This window comes from Rattus rattus, chromosome 11, assembly GCF_011064425.1.
Source record: "Rattus rattus isolate New Zealand chromosome 11, Rrattus_CSIRO_v1, whole genome shotgun sequence".
Lineage (NCBI taxonomy): Eukaryota > Metazoa > Chordata > Mammalia > Rodentia > Muridae > Rattus > Rattus rattus.
The window spans coordinates 13,983,212-13,999,230 of NC_046164.1; positions in this window are offsets into that span (position 1 = coordinate 13,983,212).

A 16,019-nucleotide genomic window follows, 5' to 3' on the forward strand; every position below is an offset into this window, starting at 1 on the left:
ATGTCAACTTGACTGTGTGATAAAAAATTAACCAGAAAAAGACAGTAGCACCCCAACATATCCATGGCATGATCCAGTGTGTGTGTGTGTGTGTGTGTGTGTGTGTGTGTGTGTGAAAGAGGGGGGGGGAGAGAGAGAGAGAGAGTGAGTGTGCATGCGTGTGTCTGTATGCCCTCGTGCGTGTGTATTCGCAGGCCACTCTACTGCCGAGTGGACAAGTTGGCTCACAGGACAGGGCATGAAGGCAGACCATCACCATCACCATCACCATCACCATGGAAATACAACAGCCATGTAAACCAGCAGCAGCAGCAGCAGCAGCAGCAGCACAGAGACACCATCCGGCCACTGTCCTAGGTATGTCTATGTGCAGCTCCTTCTGCCCTACCTATACAAGAGACTGAGAACACCGAGAGCAGAACCCACCACCGTGGTGGCGGCAAGATTCGGAGCAGCCAGCAGAGCTGGCAATCTGTCACTTCCCACCACACTCCGGTACAGGACCCGGCGAGTAAGAGATCTACAGAGCGAAACGTGGAGACTGAGGTCCCCACCTCCCCTGGATGCAGAGCCCTCACTAAATCACAAGGCGCCACCCACACAGGCTCTCTCAGTAGCATGCTGACCGGCCCTACCTCACCTGGGAGGCGACGGAGCCCCAGTCCTGCTCATTAGGCCCGTTCTTCCTTACTCAGTTCTGCAGCATAAATGTGCAAGTGCTTGAGCCTCTTGCTGAGAGGGATAACGTCATGGCCAGGCTTAGATAACACGTCTTTATGAACCCCTCTAACCTCCCGGTGATATGTGAGCCAAAGAGCTATGTGCCCACCCCAAAAAGATACTTTAACATCTATGGAGGTGCCTGAGTCATAAGTGATAACTACCCATGGGCTGGGATACCGACAGAAGACTTGGCTAACCCTCCATCATAACGATCAGTCCAGACACTCCTCTTTCGTACAGCGCTTGTGTCTTAGTTGAGTGAATATAGATATGATAAATAAGATAAATATGTGATAGAGGTACATGATTAATACAGATGAATGATAAAGAGATACAGGTGAGAGATATAAAGGAATGTAGATAAAACAAAATTAATAGAGATTGATAGATAAATAGGGAGATGATATTGCTCTTAGTATCTGAATATTACAATAGCAGGGATCAATGCCCCATCTTCATGTGCAAATTTTTATACTGCCACAAGTATTAGAATATTCATTATTCTAAAATTATTTAACATGTGAAGTTAGATTTGGACTAGACACAAGAGCTCAAAAATGTCTATAGAAGGCTAGAGAAAGACGTCACTCAGTAAACTGCATGCCACAAAAGCATGCCACACAAGAGGAACACGTTTGCTATCCACACCCACATAAAATATCAGGTCTACAGCCGGTCAACTCACATGGGCACGCTCCAGATTCAGAGTGAGGTACTATCTCAGAAATGTGAGGTGGACCACAACTGAAGACGACATTCACTTGTGGCTTCCACACACACTGACACACGAGTATACCAACATATGCACCCATATGACTGACTCTGGCAGTGCAAACTTACAGTCACAGTGCTAGGGGCAAAGACAGTGACCCCTGCAGCTTACTGGCCATGCAGTCTGACCTAACTGTTGCACCACAGGTGCCAGAAAGGGAGCCCATCTCAAAAACACAGGGAGGGCTCTTGACCGACTTCTGGCCTCCAAATGCATATGTGCACACACACACACACACACACACACACACACACACACACGTGTGCGCACACACATATAAACACACACACAGAGACATTCACTCCCTCATAAATATGCCCACACCAAAAAGCCTATGTAAAGCTCTCTTTAAATAGTCTGTTTTAAAATGCAATGTTCCCAGGTTTGAAAAAGAACAAGAATGTTGCCCATCAGATGCCTGGGGTCATAAACAGAAGCTCTTCTGGGGCTGATCTTCAGTAATGCTCTAGGCCCCCGATTCCCTGGCACAGCAGCAGGGGTGGCCGCAGGCACCAGGGCCTTTGCAGGCCTAGGACACTTAGGACACTCAGACCCCGACAGCAGGCATTGGCTACACTGTAGCTTCTGGGACTGTGTAGTCTTTGACAACAGCTGGTACTACCAATTCCTAAGCAAGGAGGTCGCAGAGCCTCCACAGTGCTTCAAGGTCCCAGGTCTCCAGGCTCTGAGACTCTGAGCTCTGTGGTTTTTCCTCTCTGGATCAGTCTTCCTCCTCCTCCTCAGCTTTTGGCCTCTACCATCCCTTGCCTCCTGTCCTTACTCCTCCCCAGCACTCTTCCCAGCTGTCCAGGAAGTTGTTGCTGTGACTGCCGGGATGGCTGGCCCTGGTGCTGGGGCAGCAGCCACCCCTGCCCTTTCCACTTCAGCTCTGCGCTGGTCTTGGGCCTCTCCCGTGGCTGTCAAAGCCACTGGCTGCTTTCGGGTTGAGCTGCACTTCGGCTGTTTACCAGGTGCGTTCTTGGAGGGCTGTCTCTGCTGTCGTGGAGGCCGCAGGCTCTCCACATGGCTTCCCTCTTCTGTGGCTGTCAGAGTTCCTACTGGCTGCTTTGCTTTGCTCTCCTCTGCTGCTTTCGCTGAGGCCACAGGCCTGCCACAGTCTGGCGCTATCTGTGTGGCTCAGCTGCCAGCCACCCACTATCACGTCTGCTGCTGTCCCACGTGCTCCCACAATCCCCCGTCCTTAGCATTACCGCTCCGTCCACTCTGCAAGCGATGGGTATACATAAAGAACAACAAGGAAAGGACACTGGGGAGAGGCTTCTAACGGAACACAATATCTGACGACTGGAGAAGGCAAACAGGAAAGTGTTCCCATTCAGTTCACCGTGTGAGTATAATAACCTGGTTTACGGAAGCAGAAAGAGATGTTTGCACCAATCATTTCAGACCCTCGTGCAAACGACCAATTGTGTCATATCAACTTTGGCTGTCCCTTATGCACACACAATCTCCCTATCAGGTCACCAGGGGAACTGCTCCCTCTCGGGCCAGGAAATGGTCACATGGAAGGAAGGTCTGGAGTAAGTTGTTTTTAACAGTCTTGCCGGAGCCACCTCTTTAGATGACAAGCTGTGCTTCAGCAGCAAGTGGCTTCGACCGTTGGTTACTTCCTCAGAGATCCCGAGGAACGTTCAAAGTGATGTAAAGGTTGTCCAGCTGCCTGATGGCAGTCCTTTCTTTCTCCGGGAAAAAGTCTAGCAGCTACCGATATTAGGCATCCAACAATCCCATTCCAAACATTTTCATTTATATAAAAACAAACTTCAGGAGGAGTGACTACAGAGGAACTTATTCTTAATATCGATACTGAGTTTTAGCCGTGTTCAATGGTGTTTTTAACAATGTACCACATCTGGCCTGCACTCCAGGAAGAAACGTGTCTCAGATTTGTCTCAGGAAGGCAAGTTAGGAAAATGTATTCTTGAATCTGCCTAAAGAACTCAGTGTACCTTGGGACTTACAAAGACTGCACACTAAAGGTCGAGCGATGGCCCAGTGGGAAAAGTGCCTGAACACGAGGCCCCAGGTTTGACCCCCACCACCCACATATAAAGCTGCATCTGTGGTGAGGAAGTGAACATTCGTGGGTCCATGAGGCTTCTCCCCAACTCCGGGTCTTGGTGGGAAACTCTGTCTTAAACAGACAAGGTGGACATCTGAGGTAGATCTCTGTCCTCTACAAGCACATACGCACACATACATGCACATGCAGCTGAACACGCCAGAACCCGCACAACACGTGGGACTAGGCATTAGTGTTCAGTACAATATAGTTAGTTGAACAGCCTCAGCTCTAGAATTTAAAAACAGATGTTTTTCAGTGGCATCTAAGACTCCTGTCCCATAAAGACCGAGAACAGGCTGATTCATAAAGAAAAAAACAGCAGGAAACAGGAGAAAGGGCTGGAAGTCTACCTCCACACACCCTGAAACATCACAATAACAAAACGCAGCTGGAGCCTCCTGCTCCCCCCCACTTCCTCCTCAAGACTTTACCCACCACCAAGTCTTGAAGGGCTGATCACAAAGTACTCAAAAGAAGTAGACAGGTTCTAACAACAAATCAATGTCTTTAACATGCCAATAAAGGTCTAATGAATTACAGAAAACAATGGAGGCCACCATGCTCAAACACTAATCCACCTGTTCGACCTCCCTCTTTTACTTTCGCTGTCCTGTGATGACCATCAATATGTAGTGTTACTACATAGCACACACACGCTAACTACACATCACTGGCAACAAGCAGCAGTTCTATTTTATAGCACACATTAGAGCAAAGTGCTGAGTAGAAAGGCCTCCGGATGAGAGCAGAAGTTGTACACTTATAATCCCAGACCTTGGAGGCTGAAGTCAGAAGGCTATCTTGAGAGCTCTGGGCCAACCTAAGTTACACAGTGGACTACAGGCCACCTTCAGCTACAGTGTGAGCCACTGTCTATTATTTTATGTGACTGATTGACTGAATGATTGATTAATCTATCTGCCTGCATGCATACATGTGCACCATGTGTTTGTTTCCCTAGTGCCAGGTCAGAAGAGGGTGTTGAGATGCCCAGAACTGGAGTTAAGGACGGTTGTGAGGTACTGGGGATTGAACTCAGGTCCTCAAAGGAGAATCCTATCTTACAAATCAAACAAAATGAAATTCCAAATGGCACTGACTGAAGCACCGCTTAACTAGTGCTGTCGGACTGGGAAGCAGCTTGACCTGAGTGCCCGCCTTGCACGCTCAAGGCCTTGCACTCAGTCCCAGCACTATAACACAAAGTGAGGCAAGACTCAGCACTGCACAGTCACTGCTGTTACACCTACACAGTCATTGCTGTTACACACTACACAGTCACCACTGTTAACACACTACACAGTCACTGCTCTTACACACTACACAGTCACTGCTCTTACACACTACACAGTCACCACTGTTAACACACTACACAGTCACCACTGTTAACAAACTACACAGTCACCACTGTTAACACACTACACAGTCACCACTGTTAACACACTACACAGTCACCACTGTTAACACACTACACAGTCACTGTTCTTACACATTACACAGTCACTGTTCTTACACACTACGCAGTCACTGCTCTTACACACTACGCAGTCACTGCTCTTACACATTACACAGTCACTGCTCTTACACACTACACAGTCACTGCTCTTACACACTACACAGTCACTGCTCTTACACACTATACAGTCACTGCTCTTACACACTACACAGTCACTGCTCTTACACCTACTTCAGGTAGCAACAGTCCTAACTATACAGTGTTTGAAAAAGCTTCCATCTGTACTCTTTACAATCCAGTTAGGTGAAGATTCTAGGTGCCTCAAAAGCAGGAAAACCTGTATCAGCGTTTGGCTAATTTAGAAGTTATACCTCTAAGCTGGTGATGCGTGTGTGTGCATTACTATTTTATATGCTTATGAAGAGGACAAGGCCATCTCTGTGTAGAACCAAACCTGACTACATGCACCACTGCATAAAACCAGTTATTTAATATCTTCTCCACTATTTTTAGACTATCCACTTTCTGAAATGCCCTTTATCAGTGCCTTTACTCATTTTTAAGACTCGAGCCTTCTCCAACCTGTAATCAAACTCTCAGGAGACCAAGGAAGGAGAATGGTCACAAGTTTAAGACAGCTTGAGTTACATAGTCAGTTCCATGACAACAGGGGACCCTACTTTTTAAAGTGAGACCCCACTTCAAAAATAAAACAAAATGAACCCAAAGAACTGAACATAATTTAAAAATCAAGGCTAGAGTGACAGCCTAGGAGTTAAGAGCATATACAGCTTCCAGAGGATCTGAGCACCCACCACAGGCAGCCCACAACTTCAATTCCAGCTCCAGGGAGGTCCAACTCCTCTGGCAACTGTGGACACCAACATTCACATTCATGCATGTGCGCACATGCGCGCACACACACACACACACACACACACACACACACACACAGAGAGAGAGAGAGAGAGAGAGAGAGAGAGAGAGAGAGAGAGAGAATATGAATAATAGTAATATTTAAAAAGTCATCCTCCTCTTCCTAGGCTGGTCTGGGTGAACTACTTCTGTGTGTCTCTCACAATCTAATTTATCTCTTCATTGCACTGGTAGGTTGTGTTATGTACAACTTTTGGGCAGATTTAAATAATATAATAAATGTTATTAGTTATTTTTCTAATAGCTGTGAACAATTACCAATAAACAACACAAAAAAGACAATGGTTATTCTGGTTAATGACTTCAGAAGCACTAGGATATATTAGATGCTATCATCATTTTAATAATAATGTTTTTACATGTTCTCTAAGCAGTATTATTACAGTAAAAAATGCTTTATATGATAGCTCTGTTCAGGGGTCTATTTTATTAAGAAGGCATTCAAAGGATGCATCATGGAAATTACTTCCTTGCTTGAACTGGTCTGAAACTCTAGTACATAGTACTGTCAGGCCGTGGACTTTATGTAACTATGCGCATTACATGTATGAACCATGTTTTTCAGAGGAAACTTACAATACGTGTTGCTTTTGAAAACGGCATAAGGCTGTAGGGCTAGCATATGCTTGCTATTTGAATATAAAGTCAAGGAAAAGATAAATCTGCCAGAATTTGTTGCCAAGGATCAAAGAATAGGATATTTTCCACTTATTATATGTGAGAGAGGGAGGGGGAGGGGAGATATGGAGAGGGAGGAGTGCCAAAACCGAGTTTAACAGCAACTCTAATGAACTATCATTTAGAGTAAAACAGGTTTAAACTAGTCCCGATGATTAAAAGCTTGGATCTTGAAGTCTTGCTCCTTCAGCACTGTTGGGAGGTGGTGGTAACTTTCGGGTGCGGTGGGGGGGGGTAGGTGAGTAGGGAATCTTTGAGCTCTCACCACAATCATAAAATTATTCTTGTTGCTATCATAGCTGTAATTTTGTTATTGTTATGACTCATAATGTAAATATCTGTGTTTTCCCTGTGAAAGGGTCATTCAACCCCCCAAGGGGTCACAACCCAGGTTGAGAACCACTGTCTTAGAGCAACAGAGGCACGCTCTTAGAGGGGCCGTGGCAGGCTGGGCTCCCTCTTTGTTTTGCTCCAGGACAAGCTCCCACCATGATCGTCTACCTCACCACCAGTCCAAAGCAATGAACCAACTAAAGAAAGACCTAGAACCTCCAAAACTGGGAGCCCAAACCAGCCTTTTCTTTTTACGAGCTATCGTCACGATTCTGTCACAGTAACAGAAAACTGAACAACTTATGTGCCCATAAAGAACACAGGCGTCTGAAAGCCCTTTAATTTTTACAGCATGCACACACACATACATTTAGTTTGAACACATGCACAGTAAACAAACATATTGATGCCATGCAGTTGCCACAAGGGTTTATAACCACATACGACCATCAATCTGTCAGTCAGTCATCCCAGGCTGCACTGAGGGTTCCGAGGGTGCAGAAAGGAACAGAAAATGCAGACTCTGTGGTTGTTAGTGATGCAATCATGTGAGTTTACAGATGGAGTCTTTAGACGTCTCCATGGTAAACTGATACTTAGAAGAAGCTCGCTTTCATATCTACTTACTAATCGGCTGTAAGGTATGTGCCCTTCTTGTCTCATTGCCACGTCTTCTGTAAAAACGTTGTCCTACGGATTAGTCCCTGAGCACAAAGACTTTGAGAAGCTCTAATTCCTGGTGCTCAAGGAGAAAGACTCTGGTTATGCTTCGCCACTAAGATGTACACAAGAACGGTATGAATCAGTCACCAAAGCAAATCACTCATGTTAGAGCGCACTTAATGTGCACACCCAATCCTCTAGTCTAGACAGACCCAGAAAAACAAATGACTCAGAAAAACGGCTGCACAAGAACCAGAGTCAGGCATGGTAGCGCTGTCTTACGCTCTAGCACCGGAGAGGCTAACAACAGGAGAATTACCAGTTCAAGGTCGGCATTTGCTAAATGGCAAGTTAGGTCTGGGTTACACAGAGAGACCCTGACTCAAGAAAAGAAGTCGGATTCTAACTGTGAAGGAAGTTTCTGACTAGCTTAACCAATCTGTCTCGTGTTTTCCTTTATAAAAAATGTTACTCCCATCCCTCAGGAGGCAGAGCCAGGCAGATCTCTGTGAGTTTGAGGCCAGCCTGGCCTACGAAATGGGTTTCAGGCCATCCAGAGCTAGACGGTGAGAGGCTCAAAATCATTCCCCTCAAAGTGAGCAAAAGTCATCTTATTTAAAAACTAAAGTAAACCCCAAATGCATGATCAAGACAAGCAACGACCCCTGCTATGGAAGAGCTGGGTCATGCAGAGAGGGGCGCAAAGAGAGAGCAGTAATACCAATGTGGTCAAGGCACAGACAGACAGACGGGCTGGTGCAAGAGAAGCCGCTCTAGCTGGGATGGTAAAGACTGGTAACTGTGCCATCTCTGCCCGTCTGCCCTCAAAGCTCCCACTCTACCCAAGCACCGGCAAGTCTTAGACATTCTGCTTCCTGCATTTGTGCACCACTGGGCCTGCCTCCCTTCTTACCTCCCATCATCAGACCGAGATTATTAAAGCCTCTTTCTCCAGCTCATCGGTTCCTACCACTCCACACCAGGTCTAAGGACACTCCCTCACTGTCGACAAACTACACAAGCTCTGCTTTAAAACTGTAAAAATGTGATTGATTTATACAATTGCCAATTTGGACTCACATAATGAACTGATTCCAAAAGCTGCTTACCATAGAGAACATGAAGTAGAATTTCAAACCGGGCCACAGAACTTTGGGCATGGGTCACACGAACCGCATTCCCAAGTACTCCAGAGTAACTCTAAGAAAGAGAGTGACTAAATGTTGTTAGTCCAGCAGGCACTGTAAGTGGGGTACTCCCAGGTCCTGTGCACAGAGACCACATCCTCCTGATAGGATAGTACTGAGGTGTTATTCTCAGGGTGCCTTGAACTCTCCTGAGTCGTTCTCATAAAGGGACAGGACTGGTCCAGCTTGGAAGCCAGCAATCTTTGGGGTAAAATGTCCAGACAGGAAAGATCTTGGGCTCCACGGACTATGTGGTCTCTAGGAAAACTGTTCACCGTGGACACCACAGACATGAAGGAACACGTGTGTGTGTGGATGCAGGCAGCCGGTTGGCTCTCGTCTGCAGGCAACAGTTTGGTCCTGGGTTTAAGTGGTCTGTTTCTAGATTACCTACCACAGCAGTACAGAGAGACGTTGCCTTCAATCTTTTGGAGAAATATGTCAGCCATGTCTAACACGAGGCACACAGCAGAGCCCTGGGAGACGCTTAGTCTGAGTCTACATTAGCTGTGGAGGCTTGGGCCAGTCGCAAAGAATCACTCGACCTGCTGCTTTCCTTTCAGGCGGTTGTGAAACTTAAATGAGTGATACGATAAAGTATTTGGCTTTGGATTTAGTATATACTAGGTAGCTAAGAAACGAATGTTTCTACTGTGATTAATTATCGGGCCAGAGGTTTTTTTTTGGGAAGAAACACAATTCTCCAACTAATAGTTTTTTACAGCAGAGAAATAAAGCATGCTTTATTTGGGGTAAAATACAGAGAACCGTCCACAGACAAGGAGACAAGGACTACTTATATCACCTGATCGTCCTTTTCTTACAGACAGACAGACAGGCACACACAACATGCACAAGTGCTATCGTGACTTAAATGCTGTGTGTATGTGTGTGTGTGTGTGTGTGTGTGTGTGTGTGTGTGAGAGAGAGAGAGAGAGAGAGAGAGAGAGAGAGAGAGATCAATGACATTTAAAGAGAAGCTCCTTTTAACTGTAGTGGATAAAGAGGCTCAGAGAGGGTAAGAAAGCCCATCCAACACCACAGAGGCGTAAGGCAGGAACGCCCAGGGGTTGACATTGATGAGCCTGACTACAAAGCCCAAGACTCACAACTATCCAAGTGTGGCACTGGTTTTAACTCTGTGGCAGTACCTATACGTGTCTTAATGAGCATCAAAATAGCATAACATTCTCTCCATACAACAAACATTTTCCAACTTCTTAGAGCTCCAAAGTAGGAGAGCACCCATGAAAACCACTGATCTTAAAGCAGTATATTCCTATCAGGATTGTTTTCCCCAAAGACGATGACCATTTGGGGTTTTTTGTTTGTTTGTTTGTTTTCTCTCTCTCTCTCTCTCTCTCTCTCTATATATATATATATATATATATATATATATATATATATATTTTTACATACAACTGATTTAACTCAAACTCTCACAACTGAAGTAAATGATTCTTTATTAAAATGAAGAAGTGGGGTGATCTCACATACAAGAAGCTTCCCACAAACACCAGCACTGCCCTCTCATGTGATGTTTGCTCTCAGATTATATTTATGAAAAGCCGGTCTGGAGAGCCACAGTTCTGCTCATTACTCAACAAGTTCCCAAATATTACAAGATTATGAACCTTAGCTTGTAAAGCATTCAGATTTCCAGTAAATCTGCCCAGTATCAAAAGGGGGAAGGCTCAAGGAGAAAGATATTACTCTGTGGAGAGCATCGTTCATAAGTCAGTGTAGCATCACGATCCCTCAGTCTCCCTCCATGCACTGCTTTGCAAGGGAAAGCCTGGTGACAGGACGGAGAGCTGGCACTCTATCTACCCCGGGAAATGGTGCATTTAGATGTAGTTGCTTCTAAACGCTCCTGTAAGAGTGAATTCCAACTCAGAAATATACCAATGCTAGAATTCCCCAGATTAATTTAAACTGTAACAAACCAAAACCATGAATTGTAACCTAGTACTAGATCTGCGGAAGACAGTTACATTTACATGTGTAAATCACACATGTTCTCTCCAAACCACCAGTCCTAAGTGTCAAAGTCATCATCAGTTAGGATTTAATAAAACTTTACTCCTTTGATGCAAATATTACATAGTTCCAGGTACGCTGTACAAGTATCTACTGTGAGAAGTAAAATAACTTTCTTAGTATTTGGTATTCTACTGAGAACAAGAATGTCCAGATTTTAAAATAAATCAAGTTCTCTTTTAGCATTTAATATTCAAACACGCCGGGCTGCAATACATCTACTCCAAGGCCCATCTACGCTGGCAGGCAAGGTAGGAATAGACAGTCGGTACTGACAGTAATGGTCGGCCAGTGGCCTTGCCTCCAGAAGGGCACTCTATCACCAACGCCACCTTCCACCCTCTCTTGGGGGAATCACATCTGTTTCAAATATCCCGTCTTCTCTCCTCTGTGCTCTACCACTCACAGTTTTAAAAGTCTGCAAGTTTCCTAGTAAAGAGAGCTTGTAGACAGTTGAAGCTGGTGGTTTCTGGAATCAATCTCCCTCCCTCCCTCCCTCCCTCCCTCATTCCCTCCCTCCTTCCTTCCCTTTCTCCCCTCACCCCATGTGTGTGTGGGGGGGTGGGGGGTGTAGCTTCTCTTCCCAAAGCCCCAAATTTAGCACTCAACACTCTTGCCAAAATGCAATCACTTTACGAGGTGTGGTGTAATCCCAGAGACTTGGGGAGCTGAGGCAGGAGGATATAAAGTTTAGAATCATCTCAGGCTCCAGAGCAGTATGTTGTCTCAAAAATAAAACAAAAGAGTCTTTGAGAGGAAGAGGACTTCGAACCCCCTTTGAGTGAGCATCTGTTGAATCATGTCTACTCTCCAGCAAACACAGACTGACACAGAATTACTTCTTAGACTCCTCCTTCAAGACCAGAGTTCAGAGTCAGGAGGGGGAAAGTTCCCAAGGTGTCGCCAGTCCTTCCTAATTCTAGCTCTAGCTTGCAGGGACCCATTAAATAAGCCATAAGCAAGTAAAGAAGTGGAGACACAATCAAGTAATAATACTGTACAACCAGCCCCTCAACGACAAAGCGAAGGCAACAGTGTTTACACAGCGCTGTCCACCAGGGAGGAAACTGCACGGGCACGTGTCAAATGCAGCCTGTCCCTGGGGCTTGAAGAGTACACAGTATAAAACAAACCCCACACACACACACATACAATAATGATTAATCCTCACAATTCCGGGAAGACAGAGGCAGACAGTATTTTTATCCCTCTTCCCCTGCTAAGGAAACAGGTTCAGATAACAACTTGCCATGATTAAACAGCCAATGAGTGGAGAGCAGGGATTCTAACCCAGAACTAATTGCAGACGTGAGCGCAGGCCTCTATTTTACCTCCTCAGAGCAGAGCAAACAGGCTGACCGACCACACACGAGATGTTGGCCACAGAAGCAGTAAACAGTAATTGGTGTATTTTAAATAGTCAACTGAGTTTGATCTCCAGCACTGCAAAAAAAAAAAAAAAAAAAAAAAAAAAAAAAAGTTTTTAATTAAAAGATTTAAATATCCGAGTTCCTCTTGCTTCATTACTTAATATAAAACTTTTTCCAGAGAAAGATAAAAAGATAAAAGCCAACCACTGAAAAACATGACTTTTTGGTTTGTTTTTTTTTTTTTTTTGAAACATTTGTTCCTGCTCAAGTCTTTAATTAACTCTTTGTATACAAAAATAAATTATTCGTTGAAAATTCAAACGTAAGAGGGGGCAAGCTTAAGCCAGGTGATGTCAGAGCAGGCCAGTGCTGATTGGGGTGGTAGACGCAGGGAGGTCTCTCCTGTGAGTTCATGGCCAGCCTGGTCTATAGAGCTAACTAGTGGTAGGTCAGTCAAAGCTATACAGAAAAACACTGTCTCAAAAAACTGAAAGAAAAGAGAGGGACGGAGGGAGGGAGGGAGGGAGGGAGGGAGGGAAAATCTTAAATATCCCTTTGGCCCTTAGTTTAGATTCTGCTGCTGCTGTTTTGAGACAGGGTCTCACAAGGCGAGGGGAGGGCAGGCCTCAAACTCAGAGCAGCTGAAGATGACTTTGAACTTCTGGCTCTCCTGCCTATCTCCCAAGTACTGAGATCATCTCCTGCCTATCTCCCAAGTACTGAGATCACAGGTATCCAAAGCCACATCCAGTTTATGCGGTGAAACCCAGGTTAGGCAAGCACTCTATCAACTGAGTTACTGCCACAACTCCTAGTGTAGAGGACAAAGTTTTGAGAGATAATGGAACAGCAGTGTAGGTTCTGAGCCCACGAGGGCCTTGACAGCGGGGAGGTTGGGTTTCTCTAGGAATGGGGAAATTATACACTCTGCTTAGTTATTCGCTGTGATTTTTTTAAAATTAGGATTTGGGATTTATTAAGGAATGTGTAGCGTTACACATGGATAGCACTAACAGTTATCGAAGGCAAAAGGAATAGTTTTAAATGTAAAAAAATTCGGACTGGGGATGTATTCGGTGGTAGTGTGTTTTCCCTGCATACACAAGGCCGAGGGTCTGGGGGAGGGAAAGGGACAGAAAATATAAGAATGAAGTAAATCCAAGAGCATACAGCTGAATACAGCATCTTGTGACTTCTTTTTATACTCGTGTTCCTACTATTTGGTATTTTCAAGGCAACATGACTAAAGTTTTAAGTAGGTCAGTCAGTTTGACTGACAAACCAAAAAATAGGTGCCAGGAGGAAGCAGGCTCCCGCGGCAGCTAAGGGCAAAGCTACCTGCATGTGGTTCACAGGCTCTGGTAACACTGGCAGAGGGTCTCTGCTCAGCTAAACGTACACCACCCGCCCCTTACCACGGCCAGGGCTCACGGAGAAACAAGACTGAAAGCAATTTAACTTATGTAAGAGAAAAAAAACAGCATTAAAAGGAAAAAAAGAAAAACAAACCCACGTGCACCTGGTAGGTTAATTACTTGTGGTAACCCAGGTTCTAAGTAAGACCCTTTGCCCAAAGTATCCGCCTACGCTAATTCCTCAAGGTAAGAAGCAAAATATGAAGGTAGGCAATTAAAGCAGGTTAACAGGAACATCCAAAACTCGGAGGATCTCCACAAGACGTATAATAAATACTGCCTGGAGGGGGGAAAAAAGGTAACAAGCTTCCCAAACGGTAACATCAGGGTCGTGCAAGCTGGGGAAACACTGGGAACCCCCAAACTGTGTCCACAAATCAGGGACCCTCCCTGGAGAAAGCTGCGAGCTCAGCCCGGAGCGGCGCCGCCCGGCTGGGTACGGATTCTGCGGGAGCCCCGGGAGCCCGGGGAGCCCCGGGAGGGGACACCCCTGCAGTCGCCCGCCCGGGACCCCGAGCACCTGCGCCGCCGCTCGCGGCAGCGCGGCCCGCGAGGCCCGCCCGGATCCCTTCGGTTCCCCGAGGGATGGCGCTGGCGCCTCCCGGCCGCTCCTCACCGACGCGAACGCGGGTGGCCGCTCCAGGCTGAGTCCCGTGCGCCGGACGACGCAGCGGTTACCTCTGTCCGCGGCCGCCGCGCAGGCCGAGCCGCCACACCCGCTCCGTGCCGGCGCCGCGCCAGCCCAGCTCGGACACTCGGCGGACGCGCTCACTTGCCCGCCCGCTTGCTCGTGCCCGGCTCGGCGGAGCGCGCCTGAAAACTGCGGGGACGAGGCGGGGCAGCGAGGCACGCGCGGGCTGCGCGCGGCACTCTGGGAAATGTAGTTTTAGGTTGCCTCCTGGAGGAGCGCGCCCGCGGGCACGCGCCCTGACCCTGCGGGGCTTTCCTTCTGTTTTTCCCAGTATCCATCCCCTGCGCTGGGACTATCCCAGGTTGTATATCTATTCCTATCAGTTTTACCTCATACTTTGCAAAATGTATGCAAAACAGCTTGTATCTACAAACTTAGGAAGTAATTGAACTAAATACCGAGTGTTAAACACAATTACTAGTAAAAACTGGTGAGATAAGCCAAATCCTCAGTAAAGTTGCTGGAAATGTAGAAAAAGAGTGCAAGGAAATATTTTAGGATAGTTCCCTGAACTCTTTTTTTTTCCAGGGCATCCTGAAGCTTCCAGAATCTTCTAAGCATATACAAAATTTAGCCATAGACTGGGGTGACTTGGTGCAGGAAGGTAACGTCAGCTGTTCGTGTAGCTGAGACACAAAGATATAAATTGGATTCAGCCTGGGCAAACTAGAGAGCCTCCAGCTGGGCCTGAACCGAGACAGGTGTAATCACGGCCCGCTGGCTCGCACTGGCCTGCTTGTGCCAGCGAGGCCACAGAGGTCCCATAACCCGCTCAAACATCACCCACAGGTTGCCTTAGGGCCACTTCTGCAGGCCTCCCTAAGATGAGGATCCCAAGTCCCCTAAAATGGAGAGCCCAAATTCATTCTTCTCCGTCAAGTGGTTTTGGCCACGTACTTCGGTACAGTGAGAATAAATTGCTACAGCTCTGAACGGAGAGGAATTTCTGGCAATTGCAAAATAACATTTTATTAAAATTAAATATTCATAGCAAAAAAAGAAAAAAAACAGGGAAAGGGGCAGTCAGGGCAAAGCCCCGTCCTAAAAGGTATATCCACAACAATGATTTCACCTAATTATTTTAAATATGTAGATTTTATAAAGCAAGATAAACCAAAAAGAAACGAAACCTGTGGTTTTCTGAATCTAGAGATTTTCTTAGCTTTTTTCCCCCCTCCCACCTTCATTTGCAGATACACAAGTTGGTCCACAAACAGAGGTTATTAGACTCCCCTGCCCTGAGCTCTATGAATTAAAACCGGAAAGGATGCGATAATAGCTCCTGGGTCATTATCTGCCGAACTTGGTGGGAATAAATGGTAATGTTAAATCCCAGTCGGCATTTGCGTCTTATGTTTTAAGTCTCTCCCTCTAATCCTGGAATAAAAGCCTTTAAGCCTCCACCAACATTTCAGATGCTGTCTGCAAATGGATTTGGAAATCAGGAAGGCAATTTTGTCTTCCTCTATAAAGAAGATGAAGCTTTCAGGCTGCAGGCAAGTCCAGACAGCTCTGCGGGAAATCTCGGCGTGAAAATGGACCCTCAAGACAATCACCTCCCTGCTGCAGCGAGCGCCTGCCTCACTGGCTTGTGGCTCCCTGTCTGCCTGCCCATGAACTCCGACCATCCCCTTCCTCTATGCCAGTCTTGCTGGTTTAAACCTCCCTG